At 37.8% G+C, this 7665-nt stretch overlaps 1 long non-coding RNA gene across 1 annotated transcript; it reads left to right on the forward strand.

Annotated features, from left to right (window-relative positions):
• The first annotated feature begins 28 nt into the window (after positions 1 to 28).
• On the forward strand, positions 29 to 4762 carry LOC117332498. The gene is made up of 2 exons (XR_004533749.1): positions 29 to 1689; positions 1761 to 4762. It is a non-coding gene; the product is annotated as an uncharacterized LOC117332498 (long non-coding RNA).
• Positions 4763 to 7665: the final 2903 nt, after the last annotated feature.

The raw sequence follows: 7665 nt of genomic DNA on the forward strand, positions 1-7665 counted from the left end.
TTTTGCAGTGAAAATATAAGATTTTGCAATGAAAATATAAGTTTTGCAGTGAAAATATAAGGTTTTCCTTTTTTTGACCAATCAGAGCAGACCTTTGTATTCACCTCGTTGAAACTTGCCGATTTTTCCAGTCGAAGCGGAGAAAGATAAATGGGTTATTTTGCTGTAATTCTGAAATTTTCAGACTAATTTTTGACAAAATACTGACTTGATGTTAGTTATTCATGCACAGATTCTCCTATAACAGCAGAAAACTCTTAAATATTGCGTTGATCAGTCCTTTCAAAATGCCGCCGTCAACTTGACGTGGAGTAACAAACAGATGACGTCATTACTGATTCCCGCACTTTTTGACACTATTAATTTTTCGATATTTTTTATTTAGTTTTTTTAAGTTTATGAAATGCAATAAAAAGGAAATTGAATGGTTTCCCGTTAAATATAACATATATTTCACTCGTATGACAGTCTGAAATTTTCAATGTACATGTATAAATTTTTGACAAAAAGTTGAGAAAAACTACATTAAAATTATGGTGTCCAACAGAGACAGCTGCAGCCTTGACAATAGTCTTTTTCAGTGTGTTCCATTGTGTTCCTTCCTTGGTCAGCATGAAAGTATAGATTGCAAATAACTGGCGGTTTGTGTCGCCTAGCTGACGTGTTTCACTGAACTGTATTTGTTTTGTATATATTTAGCTTATTGGGGCTGAGCTTATGCCATATGTCAAAACATCAATCATCCCTCCTCCCATTGGCTGTCATCTCTCAACATCTTCTCTAAATCCCTACTTGTCCTGAACAACTAAATGGATTCTGACATTATTTCATACTGAAATATCCTAGTGAGTGAGGCAGGCCCTCTGAGACTCTGGTTTAATTCTTTTCATTCCCAGTTTTGTTTATTATATATAAGTATACAATCTTTGTAACCATAGCAGTGTTCAATGTTCATACAAGAATAACAGGTGTGATGGGTGTTAATGTAATAACTTACATTAAACAGGTGTGATCGGTGTTAATGTAATAACTTACATTGAACAGGTGTGATGGGTGTTAATGTAACAACAACTTACATTGAACAGGTGTGATGGGTGTTAATGTAATAACTTACATTCAACAGGTGTGATGGGTGTTAATGTAATAACTGACATTGAACAGGTGTGATGGGTGTTAATGTAACAATAACTTACATTGAACAGGTGTGATGGGTGTTAATGTAACAACAACTTACATTGAACAGGTACGATGGGTGTTAATGTAATAACTTACATTGAACAGGTGTGATGGGTGTTAATGTAATAACTTACATTGAACAGGTGTGATGGGTGTTAATGTAATAACTTACATTGAACAGGTACGATGGGTGTTAATGTAACTTACATTTAACAGGTACGATGGGTGTTAATGTAACTTACATTAACAGGTACGATGGGTGTTAATGTAATAACTTACATTGAACAGGTGTGATGGGTGTTAATGTAATAACTTACATTGAACAGGTGTGATGGGTGTTAATGTAACTTACATTTAACAGGTACGATGGGTGTTAATGTAATAACTTACATTGAACAGGTACGATGGGTGTTAATGTAGTAACTTACATTGAACAGGTGTGATGGGTGTTAATGTAACAACTTACATTGAACAGGTGTGATGGGTGTTAATGTAATAACTTACATTGAACAGGTGTGATGGGTAGTTAATGTAACTTACATTGAACAGGTACGATGGGTGTTAATGTAACTTACATTGAACAGGTGTGATGGGTGTTAATGTAACAATAACTTACATTGAACAGGTACGATGGGTGTTAATGTAATAACTTACATTGAACAGGTGTAATGGGTGTTAATGTAACAATAACTTACATTGAACAGGTACGATGGGTGTTAATGTAACAACAACTTACATTGAACAGGTGTGATGGGTGTTAATGTAATAACAACATACATTGAACAGGTGTGATGGGTGTTAATGTAATAACTTACATTGAACAGGTACGATGGGTGTTAATGTAACAATAACTTACATTGAACAGGTACGATGGGTGTTAATGTAATAACAACATACATTGAACAGGTGTGATTAGTGTTAATGTAATAACTTACATTTAACAGGTACAATGGGTGTTAATGTAACAACTTACATTGAACAGGTGTGATGGGTGTTACTGTCACAATAACTTACATTGAACAGGTACAATGGGTGTTAATGTAACTTACATTGAACAGGTGTGATGGGTGTTCATGTAACAACAACTTACATTGAACCGGTGTGTTGGGTGTTAATGTAACAATAACTTACATTGAACAGGTACAATGGGTGTTAATGTAACAACTTACATTTAACAGGTACAATGGGTGTTAATGTAACAACTTACATTGAACAGGTGTGATGGGTGTTAATGTAACAATAACTTACATTTAACAGGTACAATGGGTGTTAATGTAACAACTTACATTGAACAGGTGTGATGGGTGTTAATGTAACAATAACTTACATTTAACAGGTACAATGGGTGTAAATGTAACTTACATTGAACAGGTATGATGGGTGTTAATGTAATAACTTACATTGAACAGTTGTGATGGGTGTCAATGTAGTAACTTACATTGAACAGGTACAATGGGTGTTTATGTAACTTACATTGAACAGGTGCGATGGGTGTTTATCTAATAACTTACATTGAACAGGTACGATGGGTGTTAATGTAATAACTTACATTTAACAGGTGTGATGGGTGTTAATGTAATAACTTACATTGAACAGGTGTGATGGGTGTTAATGTAATAACTTACATTGAACAGGTGTGATGGGTGTTAATGTAATAACTTACATTTAACAGGTGTGATGGGTGTTAATGTAGTAACTTACATTGAACAGGTGTGATGGGTGTTAATGTAACAACAACTTACATTGAACAGGTGTGATGGGTGTTAATGTAACAATAACTTACATTTAACAGGTACAATGGGTGTTAATGTAACAATAACTTACATTGAACAGGTACAATGGGTGTTAATGTAACAACAACTTACATTGAACAGGTGTGATGGGTGTTAATGTAACAACAACTTACATTGAACAGGTGTGATGGGTGTTAATGTAACAATAACTTACATTTAACAGGTACAATGGGTGTTAATGTAACAACTTACATTTAACAGGTACAATGGGTGTTAATGTAACAATAACTTACATTTAACAGGTACAATGGGTGTTAATGTAACAACAACTTACATTGAACAGGTGTGATGGGTGTTAATGTAACAATAACTTACATTGAACAGGTCCAATGGGTGTTAATGTAACAACTTACATTGAACAGGTGTGATGGGTGTTAATGTAATAATAACTTACATTGAACAGGTGTGATGGGTGTTAATGTAGCAACAACTTACATTGAACAGGTACGATGGGTGTTAATGTAATAACTTACATTGAACAGGTACAATGGGTGTTAATGTAGCAATCACTTACATTAATGTATCATGCAGCAATTAACAAGTGTATTGAAAAAATGATTCTTTATGATGATAAAAATGTAAAGATGAGAAAGGGGGGAAATAATTCATTAGAAATATGATGCTGTCTCCAGCAGGGAAAACATCGTAGGTGGTGAAATCACAACCATACAGCTCAACACTTTTTTGTATGGTATATTTTTAGCTCACCTGCCCTGAGGGCAAGTGAGCTTATGCCGTGGCGCGGCGTCTGTCTGTCGTCCATTATCAACTTTTCCATTTCAACAACTTCTTCTCAATAACCAAGAGGCCCAGAGACCTATGTTGGGCCTGTAGCATGCTGGGAGGAATCAAATTGACCTTCATTCAATGTCACAGGGGTCAAATAGGCTAAAATCTTTAAACAACTTCTTCTCAATAACCAAGATACTCGGGTGATGAACTACCAAGTTTGTTCAAATGAATGACCTTGACTATCATTCAAGGTCACAGGGGTCAAATAACCTAAAATCTTTAAAAGACATCTTCTCAATAACCAACAGGTCAAGGGACTTGATGTTGGGCCTGTAGCATGCTGGGGTAAAGGCTGCCAAATTTTTGCAAATGAATGACCTTGACCTACATTCAAGGTCACAGGGTGAAATAGGCTAAAATCTTGAAATGACTTCTCAATAACCAAGAGGTCCAGGGAATGCATATTGATCTGTAGTATGGGAATGACCTTGACCTACATTCAAGGTCGCAGGGGTCAAATAGACTTAAATCTTTAAATGACTTTTCAATAACCAAAAGACCCAGTGATATAGGTCAAATACACCATGATTTAAGAATTTGATATACCAACAGACTTAAAAGACTCCTGAAATAACTTCAGGGTCCATATATGAATATATGCATTGCAGGTGAGTGATTCGGGCCCATTGGGCCCTTGTTTTTATATGATAAGCATAGCTGAAATGTCCATGTTGTCTTTAGGATATTACCTAACATGGTAAAGGTTTACTGTGTCGCCTTTCTACAAGTCCAAGACACCTGTTACATGTACATGTATATAGATCTCTGATATATATCAATATATCTATACGTTAATTTGAAGGCCATTGTAAAATGTAGGCTGAAAGCTGACTCGTTTATGTGATTTTTTTTTTTACATTATTGCTGGTGGCTGTTAGTGAATACATGTTGTGATACTTTTAAATTGTTGTTTGTTTTTACTTACCATGATTGTACTTGAACTAAGTACTCCAGAAATAAATAATTAGGTTCAGATGAAGGCAATTAAACTGTAAATCAACTGGTTTGTCTGTTTTTTATTAGCTCACCTGATACGAAGGAGAAGGTTAGCTTGTGTCATACTGTTGTTTCCATCATCTGTCGTCCTTTGTCTATCAACAATTTATCCAAACTGACTTCTTCTTAATTACTGATTGCATTTTTGACCTAAAATGACTGCAGCATCTTTAGGTGATTGGGATTCCAGAAGCTACAAATTGTGGGGCTGACCCAAGGAGTCTGAGGCGCCAAAAGGGAGCAATTTGGCTGTTTTGCTATAAACAATTCATGCAACTTCTTGTATTTTTGAAAGTGTTGACAACCCATTAACCATATATACTGTAACACTGCTGTGCAACATGAGATAAACACAGCTTAAGTCCTGTTCTCGTTTGTAATTTTTAAACTGTCCAGATCCCAATCATGATGTATAAATAGGTCCTGGATCTTTACCAGTACCCTAGCTAGGAACTTAATATTTTCTGGGTTATGATTTTGAAAACATTGACATCCCCACTCCTTAACTAGCTAGTCATCCCTGCTAAAGAAATAGGTCCTGGAGTCTTACTGGTAGTGTCATGGTTATATTTTTTAGCCCAGCATCATCAGATGATGGGCTATTTAAATCGCCCTGCATCCATGGATCTGACAGTCCCTACGTAAACAATTCTTATTATCGGTATTTCTCAGAAATACTAAAGGGATCTTTATCAAATTTCACATGTAAGTTCCCCTTGGTACCTTGTTATGGAAAAAAAAAAATTTTTGAACAGGCAGCCATCTTGGATTTTGACAATTGAAGATTATTATAGCTAGTTAAAAAGGTACTGAAGGGATCTTTTTCAAATACTGTAGGTGCCCTTTGTTTCCTAGTTGTGCATTTTTTCATTTCGGTACCGATCATAATTTTGACAATAGAAGTTTTTAATTGTAACCACTGGTTCTCAAATTTCATATGTAGGTTCCTCTTGCTCCCAAGTTATGTATATTCCTGTATATGACCACCCTGGCAACAACATGGCCAACCGGCAGCCATCTTGGATTTTGACAATTTCATTTTATTAGCTCACCTGGTCCGAAGGACCAAGGTGAGCTTATGCCATACCGTTGCGTCCGTCTTCCGTTGTCCGTCCGTCCATCAACAATTGACTTCTTCTTCATAACTACTGATCAGAATTTGACCAAATTTGGTCAGAAGCATCCCTATGGGGTGGCAACTAAAAATTGTACAAATGGTGGGGCTGACCCCCCAGGGGCCTGAGGGGCGGGGCCAAAATGGGTCAATATAGCTATATTGATATCAACAATTTCTTCTCTAAAACCAATAAATGGATATCGCTCATATTTGCCTGGTAGCATCACTATGGGGTGGGGATTCAAAATTGTACAAATGATGGGGCTGACCCCACCCCCCACCCCACCATGGGCCTGAGGGGCGGGGCCAAATGTGGTCAATTGGGCTATATTGATATTAACGACTTCTTCTCTAAAACCGAGCAATGGATATCGCTCATATTTGCCTGGTAGTATCACTATGGGGTGGGGATTCAAAATTGTACAAATGATGGGGCTGACCCCCCAGGGGCCTGAGGGGCAGGGCCAAATGTGGTCAATTGGGCTTTATTGATATAAACAACTTACTCTCTGAATCCGATCAATGGATATTGCTCATATTTGCCTGGTAGCATCACTATTGGGTTGGGATTTAAAATTGTACAAATGGTGGGGCTGACCCCCCAGGGGCCTGAGGGGCGGGGCCAAATGTGGTCAATTGGGCTTTATTGATATAAACAACTTACTCTCTGAATCCGATCAATGGATATTGCTCATATTTGCCTGGTAGCATCACTATTGGGTTGGGATTTAAAATTGTACAAATGGTGGGGCTGACCCCCCAGGGGCCTGAGGGGCGGGGCCAAATGTGGTCAATTGGGCTATATTGATATTAAAGACTTCTTCCCTGAAACCGATCAATGGCTATCGCTCATATTTGCCTGGTAGCATCACTATTGGGTTGGGACTTAAAATTGTACAAATGATGGGGCTGACCCTCCAGGGGCCTGAGGGGCGGGGCCAAATGTGGTCAATTGGGCTTTATTGATATTAACGACTTCTTCTCTAACACCGAGCAATGGATATTGTTCCTATTTGCCTGGTAGCATCACTATTGGGTGGGGATTGAAAATTGTACAAATGGTGGGGCTGACCCCCCAGGGGCCTGAGGGGCAGGGCGAAATGTGGTCAATTGGGCTATATTGATATAAACAACTTATTCTCTGAATCCGATCAATGGATATTGCTTATATTTGCCTGATAGCATCACTTTTGGGTTGGGATTTAAAATTGTACAAATGGTGGGGCTGACCCCCCAGGGGCCTGAGGGGCGGAGCCAAATATGGTCAATTAGGCTATACAAATTAAACGACTTCTTCTCTGAAACCAAGCAAAAGATATTGCTCATATTTGACTGTGAGCATCCCTTTGGGGTCGGGATTCAAAATTGTACAAATAGTTGAACCGACCTCCCTCGGGGCTATGAGGCGGGGCCAAAAGGGGTCATTTTGGCAGAATTGATATAAACAACTTTTTCTTTGAAACTAAGCAATGGATATCTCTAATATTTAACTGGTAGCATTCCTTTGGGTTACAAATTCTAAATTGAACAAATGACAAGGCCAACCCCCTGGGGGCTGAGGGGCGGGGCCAAAAGAGGTCAATTTGGTTGAATTGATATAAACACCTACTTCTCTGAAACTAAGCAATGGATATCACTCATATTTGTACGGTAGCATGGTCATGGGTTGGGGATTCAACAGCTCATGTTTGACTGGTAGCATCCTTTTTGGTAAGGATTCAAAATTTTATAAAGGAAGGAATATACTTAATCATCATTCTTGTTTCATATCTCTCGAAATCCAGGTGAGCA

This window comes from Pecten maximus, chromosome 8, assembly GCF_902652985.1.
Source record: "Pecten maximus chromosome 8, xPecMax1.1, whole genome shotgun sequence".
In the NCBI taxonomy this organism is placed as follows: Eukaryota; Metazoa; Mollusca; class Bivalvia; order Pectinida; family Pectinidae; genus Pecten; species Pecten maximus.